Consider the following 13,569-nt stretch of genomic DNA (forward strand, 5'->3'; position numbering starts at 1 on the left):
CTCGATTCCTTTATATCTGTACAACCAACCGTTATCAAATCAAAGTTAGTATACTCTATGTGCAAAGCACGCAGGTACCCTCGACCTCCCCCCCCTCTCCCCTGGATTCAACCCTGCCATAGTATATTAAGAAAAATAATCAGATCATTTTTGCTAATTCTGCTAATAGTCCAGAATGTTTTAGATATTTTTAATTTGAGATTCGGAGGCATTGGTCAAGTTGTAAAAACCTGGAAGGATTGCAAATTGACTTATAATATGTTCCACGTACAAAGTTTAACATTTTGTTCGCATACTTTAATATTCCACGATTTGTCCTTCCATAGCTTTTTCAACAAATAGCAACATCCTGAAGCGTTCGGTAAAAATGTTAAATTCGGCGAAAGGAGCAGTAATGGAATTTCCATTTATTACTATGAAATGTTTCAAATTTTATAAAATTCAATATTTCTGACGAACTGAAGCATATACTCTCTTTACTCTACTCACATGGCCGAAGGACCCCGTGTGACCACTTTACCTTTCAAATGCAAATAAAATCCAAATTATATGAGCTGGCCATTAAGTTTGTGAGGAAAACTATATATATCCGATGCTATCTTTTGGGAAATGCCGTGGCTACTTTATTGCAAAATTTATATGGTACAGTATAGTTTAATTGCAGGCCCCTACAGGGCATACGAGCAAAGTTTTTTGGCTGCAATCATAGGAAGTGGTTGTTGTTGTTGTTGTTGTTGTAGCGATTAGTTTACTCCCCGAAGGCTTTGGGGAGTGTTATCGATGTGATGGTCCTTTGTCGGATACAGATACGATACGCTCCGGTAACACAGCACCATTAAGGTGCTGGCCCGACCATCTCGGGAACGATAGGAAGTGGTTCACGGTGAGCTGTTCAATATACACCGTCTGATTCATCCATGAACCATAGTGTAGATCAGGCAATTCCCAAGTTTCATATTACAACAGGAGCGTTCCATTGACTTATCGAGCTCTGGCTCACGATCAAATCTCATTGGAACGATTCGGAGCAACTTAATGAGAGCTAGTAGTACTAATATAAAACATCTGTTTTGTTGAAAATAAGAAGTAGAAACGTACATTAAAATTTAAGATACTGATAGAATTATTAACATTTAAATAGTTTCGCACGTAAACAAACTATTTATTTTCCTTACATTTTCTTCAAGTCTCTTTCCGTGTTTTTGCTTTTAAATATGGCGAAATCTTTTATGTATACACATATGTACACATATTTATTTCAGTGCTACCATGGCTCAACTATATGGTTGGCTCATCTCTTCAGCTGATTTTATTTTTTTCATTTCACTGGAGTAGGGATTGTCAGAAGGAGATGGCAAACTCAATGGATGGAAACCAACACATTGACAACATTTTCTTACTATACACAAAAGCTGCTAAGTTTTATGGTTCCATTCCATTACAACAAGGTATGTTGCTGCTGTAGAGATGAGGCAACCATATAGTTGAGCCATGAGTGCTACCAACTCAAAAGTGGTTAGCTGTCAAAAAATCTACTACAGAAAACGAAACGAACATAACTGCTATACGGATCAGAAATTGAACCAGCAAAATATCAGGATCACAACGTTGTTGTTGCATTTGCATGTTAAATTTCTATCCGTATCTGGTTCACGCGTCATTGAAACGTAACTAACAAGTGGTGTTTACCCAAGTCCCCATCCATTTTTAAGCCATAGAAAAGGTGATGCTGCGGGAGCGATTGCATATAATCATATCAATATTATCATGTGCTCAATATATATAACTAGCAGAGTACCCGACGTCGTTCGGGTATAAATAAAAGCAGTACTATATAGACTAATATATTAGACTAATCCCAACCCCCATTTGTATGGGAGATGCCACGCCCCTTTTTCGCTATCCCCAATTTTTCCCGAGGGGTAGGGATTAGTCTTATATACCTCCTCAGCTAATTTCAGTCGTCTAGCTTTAATACTTTCAGATATATTGACAACGAAAAATTCCAGTTGTATGGGAGGTGCCACGCCCCCTTTTTCGTTATACCCAGTTTTTCTCGAGGGGGTAGGGATTGGTCTCATATAACCACTCACCTAATTTCAGTCGTCTAGCCCTAATACTTTCAGATATATTGACTACGAAAAATTCAAGTTATTTCGTTCGATTCCATCCTGCGGTTTAGGCTGCAAGTCCAAACATACATACAGATATACTTTCACAAATATATAGTAGATAATTCTAATTCCTAAAAAATATTACTATGCATGATATTAAGGATTTTCACAGACCCACCTACTTACAAAACTGTATCCTGTATATTTGATTAATCGCATTTACTATCGTGGCAAAATAGCTGTATAAACCTACTGGATTTATACAGCCATTGTGCGCCCGATTCTTATTTATGGTGCCTTGGTCTGGTGGCCTGCACTAGCTAAAACTACCTATCCTAAAATGCTTCAATAGGTGCAACGGAGTTCGGAGCTCACCGGGGCTCTCGGCTCCACTCCGTCTGAAGCACTCAACACAATAATGCTATACCTTCAACCTCTTGACCTGGTGGCGAAGGAAATAACGGTCATCGCCGCTCTACGCATAAGGGAAACAGGTCTGTGGTCAAATTGATCTAGTGGACACGCAACAATCCTGGGTACGAACGCCCCAGTCCCAATACCGGTGCGCACTGACTACTGCACGCCAAAGAACGTCTTCTTTAAAAACTATAGTATATATATACCATCGCGACAGGACTGGAATACCAGAAAACATACGGTACCGGGTGCCATCAACATATTCACGGATGGTTCTAAGCTTGACGGGAAGGTGAGAGCAGGCCTCTTTTCGCCGGATCTGTGTCTAGAGGTATCTTTTCCATATTCTTACCATCTCTGGTCTATGCCTAAGGATGGTAAACGGGTGTTTATTTTCTCAGACAGCCAGGCCGCATTAAAGGCCCTCATTCGTCGACAACGCAAAGTCGGTCACTGAATGCCGCAGATCTCTTAACGAGATCGCTCAGCACTTCCGAATCAGCCTTATATGGGTACCTGGGCGCAGGGATATTGAAGGGATATTGATTCGGTAGGTATACCCATGGCCACTTTCAGGCTTCGTGTGAACAGCTATGTCAGCCATATCATCGTGTGAGACATCCAGGCAAACCTGGCCCTCATATGACAACGGGCGCGCAGAAGCGTTTCTGATTTTAAACAAATCAGTTCTATCGTCCCTGATAAGGGTTCTAACAGGGCATTGCTTAATAGGCACGCATGGTGCTAGAATGGGGGTAACGACCTTCGACTATTGTCGCAGCTGCAGATGTACAGAAGAGGGAGAGAGTGTCCAGCACCTTCTCTGTCATTGTTCAGCGCTAAGGAGGCGTAGGTTGGCCATCCTTGGTAAACATTTTTTTAACATTTTAAACAATATTACCATAAAAAGTTGCGATTTAATATATAGAAAAGAAGGCTATACTTATGCATATAACTGAAGATAGCATCAAATTGAAGAATGTCTCGTTTTAAGGCAGGAAGAAAATGTAAAAATGTCTAAAAAAAACCATCTTTTTTTTATTGGACGTTGGGGCAGCGCACTGCCTTCAATATTCCCAATGAAACTAGACGAATTATGTGCATGCACCCACACTCCGCGGTACCGCCATTAAGCATAACGTAACGAGAGGGGAAGGCGATTAAGTCGCCACTGCTTCGCATACGCATTCCTCTCTGCTCCCTTTCTGCATACATTAATCCCGTCATTAATAGAAACACCACTTAACTCAAAGTAGTCCAACAATGTAACACTCTGCACCTAAGGGGAACTAAACTCCTAACAGAAGGTTCCTATCCAAAAACTCTGTGTATAGAGTAGGGTGGGTCGATTTGTATGGACGAAAGTTAACCGATATCGCGCCATCGATTTTTCGATAGGATTTGGGCTCAGGAAAAAAAGTTCCACTACGCATACCCAAAAAATAATTTTCGAGCCTGCGAAATTTAATTTTTTTTACTTTTTTTCGATGGCGTGATATCGGTTAATACATCGACCCAGTCTAGTATAGAGAGTCTTTCGCCGTAAAATCGATGGCAGTAAAATATTGCATGGTCTGCGCTTTCCAGTTCGGTGGGGCAGTGTGGACAGAAAGGATCCTCCTCTATCCTATGCTTATGTAGATACTCCTTGAAACCGCCGTGCCTACCCAATATCGGCGTAAGGTAGTTTAGTTCGTCGTATTTCCGCTCGTAACATTCTGCTATATTTCCACCTTTCTTGCCATCTAACTATTGTTCGTGACAATGCGCTTTTTGGCATCTTCACATAGTCGGCCAGTTCTATAGATCTGCTGGGATTTTTCGATATAAAACAAGGATCGCGTCGTCGCAGGCCGTCCTGTAAGCACATGCCAATCGTGTGGCAGTAAAACAGTAGGCTGCTGCTATATCTTTTTGGTGGGTCATTTTATATTCGTGCCATACTGGTGCTGAATAAAATATTATGGAGCTGGTTACGTTGAGGCACCGATGATGGGCATTATTTGCATTAGGGCTCCACTTACTCTATAAGCTTTCTCTCCCACCGCTCCGAAGTGCTCCTTTTTAGTTGGTTTTGAGTCAATGTTCACGCAAAATATTTCAAGGAAGGCTTTGAATGGTTTTATTCCTTTATTCTTCCTACAGCGTCATAGCATGCTTGGAGCAGATAGAGGTTTACGCCGATCACTTTATCGGCGGCGTAGACTCCATTATATACCGGCGGTGGCGGCGTGGGCGGCGCGCCGGCATACGCCGGTGTTCTTAGTTTAAAGAGCTTGATTTTTACTATTTAAAAAAATAATATTTAAGAAAAGTTTTGTTTGTATGTATCTAAGGAAATCAACGTGTTGGCCATTTCGGAAAGATCCTGGGGTTTTGCGTCAAGATCTCGCACACCGTTCAAGAATTTTCAGGAGTAGCTCTTTGCGGAATGATTGTCCCTCGTTCACCTACTCCAGACAGACTTCGAATCTAACCCCGGTCTTTGGAGTTGGTACTGCTGCGTCTGCTGAAGAGAAATAGAGATACATAAAATGGTCACACTTTTGTCTGTATATCTCGTGCAAAAGTTTCACCTGGGGTAAGTCCTAATAATCGCCACGAACACAATTTCTTTAAATCATTTGTGGCTGTTTGCGGTCAAGCACGAAGGCGACTTACGGTTGCTATTAATGGTCTATTAATACTCATGACTCTCGTGGCACAGGGCGAATCCAGTTTTTTCGAGCTAAAATCCCCGATGATTAAGAGCTACAATTCCCGATGTGCGAACAGTAGCAATCCCGACCACCAGTCGCTACCACGCCTCCTGACCCTCACACCATATGCCATCACAGAACCTATAGGACTGCGACTTCGAAATCATATGTAACTTCGTCGACGTCAGTTTCCTAGGAGCTCTAGGTGTAGCTCCGAAGACTTTCTAACGGATATTTTTGTCGCGATATGCTGCCGAGCTACACCAGAGAAACACCTTGAAACGTTAGGGAGTGACTATTTGGCCAAGGATGCCGCCTTCGAAATCATAAGCAGTACATAATTAAAATTTTACAAGGACTCTGGATAAAATTTTTAAAATGTAGACTAAAGTTTGTAGACGTTTATGTTCACAACATTGATTTCAACAGTCTTCGTTAAATCAAAACGATATTTTAGAATGAAAGTCGACCGATTTTAAGTTGAAAGATGTTAATTGCTGTTTTCCGGCTTTATGATATTAGAGCTCATTGTGGATGGCCGCGTAGCTTAAATTTTCAGACTAGTTCGAATGTCCACTACGTTGGGGTAGTAGCATACACGGTCATTAGTTCGACTGTCTTGTGAAAGCTTTTGCTTCACCACTTTGAGTATTTCTTGCGAATGAGGTAGGGCACCTGGTAACTATATGATCCTACGTATTCACATTTTTAAAAGGAGTCGTTACGGGTTGGTGATATTTAAACTTGGTTGACAGGCTATAACCAATGTGATTCACTCTAAGGGACTAGTTTTGGATAGGGCCGCCAACTTCTGGGAAATGTCAAACCGAGAGACTTGTGTGTTGAAGGACGAAGTGTGAAAATCAAAATTAAGATTTCACACTCTATTTTATAGTTAAGCAAATACACAACAGATTTTTGAATGTAAGCTTAAGTGATTTTTCAAACCCTTCTCATACGTACATAAATCTTCTAAGTATAAGATGGCAATCATTCAAAGGAGTGTTTGAACCCCTGAATCCTTCTAAAGGATTTTGCATCACTGATTTTGCTTATTTTTTCAGCCAATCGCAATATAAAATTTAAAAAAAAATCGTCACCTTTTTGGGGTAATTTGCTTTTTTAACAACTGAAGGAAAATTTGAGAACATGTTCACCTTGGGTGAATTCATTGTTCATTATTTTTTGAATTTTTTGAAAAAAATATGCAAAGTGAGCATATAAATTTATTATATAACTTTTCTATTAGTGTTTTGTTTTAATAACTTGGTGAATTGGGTGATGCGAAGTCCGTGTTAAAGTGACATCGAGAGCGCTTGTTCTTTTTTTTTTTAAATACCTTTTGAACAGTTAGAAAGAGTTAAATTTCGCAATTAGTTTCTTATAACTGGCAGTGATGCGCATCCCTTGAAACCCCTTTCGACCATGTCCGCCCAATTTTCGACATGAGCAATAAATGGCCTAAACAGTCTTAAACGAGTAGAAAATATAGTAACACGCCGGACACCGCCGCCGCCGCCGCGCCGATATTTTTGACATTCGGCGGCGGCGTGCGAAAAACGATCAAAATCGGCGACGGCGGCGGCGTTTATGGGCGGCGTATATCTCTAGGAGCAGACGCAATTTCTTAGCCACTGCTACTACGACAATATCATCTCCATGATTGATTCATCAGCAGGTTTAGGTATTGTGTTAGGGACTTTATCGAACGTAGAAAGAACAATAAATAGAAATGACATTAAGTATAAATATTTTAGCATACCAATAGATAATAAGCTTTTATTAATTCCATTATTACATCATTTATTCAATGATTTCTATTAAGTAAAATTATTCTAAGTTGTAATTAAAGTAATTTCAAATTGTTAAAAGTAAAGTTATAACTATTATAAGTTACAATTTATGTATATATATGTAAGTGTAGTGCGTTGCAATAAACCCCTAGATTTATATATCTACAAATTTTAAAACATCTAATAATATAAATTTGTATATATAAAAAAGAGGAAAAACCTAAATAAATTTTAGTATGAATCTTTTATACATGTGAAACGAAGATGCAGTGTCACTATTTCAAACGAATATGAATAAAAAAGTACCATTTGTCAAGAATAATCATTAATTTTTTTTTTTTAATTTTATTCTTCCCCATCCCTTATTTCCAGTCGCGATCGACCTCACTCTCCCACTCACATTCCAACGCCCATCCCCATTAGGGTTTTATGTTTTTTTGAATGCTGTTTCACAAAAAAATAAAAACAAAAAATTGTGTCTAAAAACACGGTAGGTATGAAAAAATATAAGATCCGATTCTCAGACATACTCCATATGCTCACAAATTTTCATTAGAATCGGTCAAGTCGTTTCGAAGGAGTTCAACCACAAACACTATGACGCAAGAATTTTATATATAACATTATAATTGCAATATACCAATTCGTTTTAGAATGAACTTCGAAGATTTATTTGAAGTAACAGGTTCCGAAGTAGAATGTGAAGAGGCCCTCTTTGTTGAAGGTAGTATCCTGATGCCAATATTTATTAATTATAGATTAATGCAAACTTTTTATAGAGCGAAGTGTACAAGCTGTGCAAAGTCGCCGTTTCAGTTTCGACTGCGTTCCTTACAGCCAAGAGCCTGCCATCCAAAACGTTTCAGAGGCAGAAGTTTTAAAGCGTCTGGATGTGCTGCAAGGGTTACAGAAGGACTGCATTAATCGCCTCGGAGTTATCGAGACCGCCCTAAAGGAAAATGTAAAAAGAAACTAATTTATATAGTTTGAGCGCTATTAACGAATCTTCTTTCTCTTTAGGTGCCAGATAAATCTGAAGTTCAAGCACAAAGCAAACTACTTAGAGAGTGTAGAGTTATTGGTGCTAGAACTCACCAGGCTATCAGCCGTATCACCGGTGATATGGAAGATGAGGAGTATCTCGACCTTGCCTCAAAGCTTCCCATGTCCTCCATTGAGCATCTGGCTACTGTGGAGGAAAAATTAAAAAACAGAGCCAGTGCTTATGCGATGGTAAAAACTATAAATATATACATATAATGTTGTTCAAGCTTTGAATTTTTGATTTATAGATGCGGCGCAAAGGGAAAAAGTCCCTTATATCGTTAAAATGTGTGGACATCGTGTTTGGTGAGTCTATGTATAATGCTAACAAAAACAATATCATATATACTTATATTGTGCCTTTACAGATTTATTTGCCGAAAAGCCAAAGCAGTCGGTTTTAGATGATATAAGGAGATATGTAGCATTAAGCCACAATAGACATAAGCAAAAATTATGCAAACTAAAAAAAAAGTAGTCTTATCTGTAAATAACTAATTTAGTGTTGTAAATAGATAGTTGCGTGTGTAAATATTCATAGCGTTAGGTGCATAGGGTAAGATTAATTCAAAAAGGCCCTAACCAGAAGATTTTTCAAAACTTACCAAATGTGAGCATCGCAATATTTGTCGAATGTTTTAGTATTGGCAATTTATAAAAACTTACATATTTTTTCAGGTTTTTATTTTTTTATTTTTATGATTAGCAAATGGAGTAGCAAATGGTCAAAACGTGATCGCAGAGGTAGTCTTTACTCCAGCACGCTTCAAGGTATTGCCAAAATACTCTTAAGTTGTATAGAATCGTCCTTTATTTTTCATTTTATTAAATAGATTTTAACTTCTTTTCATCTTACTTTTCTAGCTCAATGGCAAAGCTAAGTAAACAATATGACGATCGTCTTGTAAAGATATGGTATCAGAGGAGAAACGCAAAGATTTACGGAACATGTACATAATATTAAAACCAATACCAGATAATCTAAAAGGGCAATTAATACAAACATTTTTGGATTATATTAAAAATTAAGGACTGGAAAGATGTCTATCAAAAATTCTATAGCAGACTGTTAGCCAAAAGGTTAGTTAAAAAATGTGGAATAAAATTAAGAAACCGAAAATAAATGCAAATTTATACAAACTTATTCAAGAGCAATCTCAAGTTATGGATGCTGAGTATGATCAACAGATTGAAGGTGTGTTATATGTGCTTGTTTTTTTTTTTTTCAATATTCCCTCAGTAAACTATTTCATAACTTCTAAGCCTTGTTTTCTTTATTTTTATTCCAACAGCAAAGTCGTGGGTTTGAGTTTACTAATAAATTACATCATATATTTCACTCGGTTTAGTTGAATAATAAATTTTAATATTTAAATAATAAACAAGAAAATATGGACTTAGGTATGCACTTAATTTTTATTTGGTATAAAAACCCTTCTAAATGCGTGTTTTTGTCAAACTTACAGGCATAAATTTATCAAGTTTATCAGTGTTTCAAGCTGGTGCTTGGCCCTAGGTGGTTGCGGAAGTTTCGTACTTTATCTGTTTAAAACACAGCTAGTGCACAAAATAACAAATAGGCGAAAGAAGGCTCAACGTGGCCGTATTAAATTGTTTCCGATCGTATCATAATCTTTCGGGGAGTGTCGTTAACTACAAGTGTAAGAAGATAATTATTATTAACCGAAAGTTAACGTATGTCTTAACAGAAGTCATCAAAAAAATATCGGTTGGTACCAAAGTAGTCTCTACACAGCTGCATTCGGAAACATTGCAACAACTTGTTACTTCTCGAATTACCTTCAAGATGCTTTGTTGTCTGGCTATTTTTATTAACTTATTTTTTTTTTTTCGCGCATTCCTTTGTAATGACCTTTGTATTATTTGCGTCAAGATCACAATTGATGTACTTAATGAATCGAAACACTTTTGCTAAATACTTTGCTTCTTTTTTTATTTATTGTAGAAATCAAAATCCAAAGTGAAAATGACACCAACCTCCAAATGCAAACCCCGTCAAAGAGAATGAGCACACCAATCATGGCCATTGTTATACGCACTTATATACTCCATACACGAAGGAGAATACTAGTAGTAATGCTTCCAGTGTTGGCGGCGGTAAGAACTCCAGCGCAAAATCAAAAGGTTGAAAATATTAGATTTTCAAGAATTACGGGTGGAGGAAGTTGAATTATATAAAGACAAGTTGTATGTGCAAAAGAATATTTTACTCTCATATCATAATCACGCTCACACCCCGCATGGTTGTCAAATTGATGCACCCAGTCATTATGTCAGCACGAATAATAAAAATATAATGCAACACCTGGTCATCATAAGACAAATGAGCACACTAATAATGGTCCTAATTTGGTAGTGAAGCGGCAAAGCAGTGGTCCAATCATTGATTCCTCGATAAAAAAAAATCCATCACACAACAAATCAAATCGGGTTAGTATGCATTGCAATACTGCTGCGCCATTATTATCATCTCCTGAGGCAAATATAGCAATGACTGGAGTGCAAGTATGTTGTATGAATTATAATAATTAATTAATTGTTTTAAAAAATTTAATAATGAAATTTGATTCTAACAGTTTCTATGATTTTAATTAACTTGCCTTGAATCGATTTGGAAGTTAGGAGCTCCTCCGCCAGAGCCTGGTGCAAATCAAACTGGACCAATTTATGTAAATGATGTTACTGGTAATGTTAATCTGCACGGTTGAGCACATCCAGTACCTACGTTTATACAAGGTGGAACACCACACTACTTTCATAGGATGTAGCCGCCGATCACGTTGTTGTAAGAGCTTACTTTAAACATGTTATTCATAAACACTGATTCTAATATTTTGTTTTGGTTTTTACTTTAGAGTCAACCGGTTATGTAAGTGATGTCAACTATGCCTGTAACTTAAGGGCCTTCAAATGTAATAGTTACCGCAGACGCGGCCGTGGGAGTAGTTCACTACGTGGAGATTACACTAATCAACGACTTTCAATATCGGAAGGCTTTCCAGAACCATAATAACAACATGTGCAAGCACCCGAATAAATTGTACAACAGACGTTAACACCACATCAGCAGCCAGCAGCAACAACAAGAATCGCAACAACTTGACACTTCTAATCAATTAATGACTAGTGAACCACTATCCTGCACTCCAGGATGTAGCCGCCGATCACGTTGTTGTAAGAGCTTACTTTAAACATGTTATTCATAAACACTGATTCTAATATTCTGTTTTGGTTTTTACTTTAGAGTCAACCGGTTATTTAAGCACCATAACAACACCAACAATAAATTTTGTACAACAGACGTTAACACCACATCAGCAGCCAGCAACAACAACAAGAATCGCAACAAGTTGAAACTTCTAATCAATTAATGACTAGTGAACCACCAACATATTCGCAATATGCGCATCCATCAACAGCAACATATGTCGCCTACTTTGCAACACAAAATCCAATGCTTCATCCAGCGTCAGCTGCATAAAAAGCCACTGGTACATCGTTATATGTTTCACATATGCAACATATGTATGCGAATGCACATTAGGTGTGCAATTATAAGTGGTCCATTTGTTTATTCGTCCGAATATCAATATATACCAGGTGAAGATAGCCAACGCCATTCTACTTTATGCATCGTCTAGATGGCATCTACAAGTTATTTATAATGACGAAATGAATTACAATGCTTATTTGGATTCTGGTGATGCTCCTGACATGCTGCCTATATTCCGCTACGTCTGATCTTACTATACCTACCAAACTAATATGACTCTGGAAACTGATGGTGAGCAACACCACCACCGCATGAAAAATAAGAACTTCAAAACAAGGTTTCGGAAAGTGCACGCCTATGAATAGACGTTAATGTATTTATATAGTTTATGAATATAAAAATGCACATATGTAAAAATTACTAGAATAATAGGACATGATTTTAACTGTAAAAACTATTTTAAACATGCATTATTTATGAATTAAATATTATTTAAACAAAAGGGACGCGTTGACAGAAGGTAACCGGTATGGGTAACCGATAGGCCAGTTACCCGTGTTGTTGTTGTTGTTGCATATGCTTTGGTTAGCGATAACGAAAACATACCTAATGAAGTAACTTAAAAATGTAAATAACATCGAACGAGAAGGAATGTCGAAAACACAATAGGTAAGAGCGAGAAAGCGAGTCACACGTACACTATTTTGAGAGAGCGCATGCGTTACCTTTTTCCCGAAAGCAATGTAAAAGTCATTAAGACGATCAGCCCAATTCTAAACGAAAATTCCGTGCGAGTTTTTTCCCTTCTCCCATTCCTCGTATTCTAAATAAAAATTCCTTGTAAGTTTTTTCACTTCTCCCTTTCCTCCTATTCTGAACAATGTTCGAAAAAGTGGAAACCGGTTATGGGAGAAAAGTAGGTATTATGAATGTGAGGGAGAGGGAGATTTCTCTACCATTTCATAGGAGTTTTTTCACTAGTTAAATTAAAGGGAATGCATCAAAATAGTTAAAGGAAATTGGTTCTTTTAAGAAAAAACACTTATTTGTACAAATTTGTGCTAAAATATGTATTTACATTCTACCACAATATCCTCACTGTTAATAAAACAACAACAACAACCATTATTATTTATTTTAAGTTGAAAAGTATATCATAAGCAACGGAAGAGCTCTTTGTATATTTGATGCAGCCATTCAGAAATTGCGCAAGGATTTTTTAAGAAGGCTTAAGTAGATTTTGGCATATGGCGAAAGGCGAACTCAACTCGACGTGGCCGCCAGAAAATTGCTTTGCAGAATGAAAGCAGGCAACTCCAGCGGATTTGTGTTATCCCGCCGCCTTCTTATTCTCCCCCGGTTGATGTTGCTGTGGCACCAGTTCATTACTCATTTCAGTGAATACCACATGAAATGCAATGATGTGCATTGTTTATACCTCATTTCTTAATTTCAAATAAATTCGTGTAATTTCTACCTTGGATGGTTAATAAAACAGCAGAAACGTTCGGATTAATTATCTTAATACTTTATTCTTCAGCCGTCAATCCAATAATAAACCGGAAGTTCACCATCTTCTCTTCGATGCGCTATGCAATAAAATAAACGGCTACCTCCCTGATCTCTCCAGTTTTTTCGCCTCGCGAAACCTGGCATTATCACCGACTAAATCTTCCGCGACCTTATTTACAACATGGACGCCCCAAATGTCGACCATTTTGAACATCCACGTCTATGGCACTGCGCTACCGACTGTCCGACACCCCAAAATCTTGGGTGTGACGTTTGATCAGGATCTACATTTTGGTGCGCACGCAACCGCAATTGTTCCGAGAATTCAGAGCCGTAATAAAATCCTCAAATCCCTTGCTGGCAGTACCTGGGGAAAAGATAAAGAAACGCTCATGACCACATACAAAGCAATTAGCCAGCCGATTACGTGCTACGCGTCACCCATATGGTCGCCAAGCCTAAAAACTACCCACTGG

The 13,569-nt window shown here is 38.0% G+C and overlaps 2 long non-coding RNA genes across 3 annotated transcripts; both read left to right on the forward strand.

The window, feature by feature from the left end:
* Positions 1-8,421: 8,421 nt before the first annotated feature.
* LOC137248162 (uncharacterized) lies at positions 8,422-9,773 on the forward strand. 2 transcript variants are annotated; one of them, XR_010952108.1, is made up of 5 exons: positions 8,422-8,838; positions 8,932-9,147; positions 9,218-9,262; positions 9,360-9,468; positions 9,534-9,773. It is a non-coding gene; the product is annotated as an uncharacterized lncRNA (long non-coding RNA). The 2 variants fall into 2 exon arrangements; XR_010952107.1 differs by having other exon boundaries at positions 9,218-9,468.
* A 266-nt stretch (positions 9,774-10,039) lies between these two features.
* On the forward strand, positions 10,040-11,728 carry LOC137248161 (uncharacterized). The gene is made up of 4 exons (XR_010952106.1): positions 10,040-10,593; positions 10,665-10,873; positions 10,944-11,262; positions 11,333-11,728. It is a non-coding gene; the product is annotated as an uncharacterized lncRNA (long non-coding RNA).
* The last annotated feature ends 1,841 nt before the right edge of the window (positions 11,729-13,569 follow it).

Source organism: Eurosta solidaginis, chromosome 4 (genome assembly GCF_040869045.1).
Source record: "Eurosta solidaginis isolate ZX-2024a chromosome 4, ASM4086904v1, whole genome shotgun sequence".
NCBI classification, from domain to species: Eukaryota; Metazoa; Arthropoda; class Insecta; order Diptera; family Tephritidae; genus Eurosta; species Eurosta solidaginis.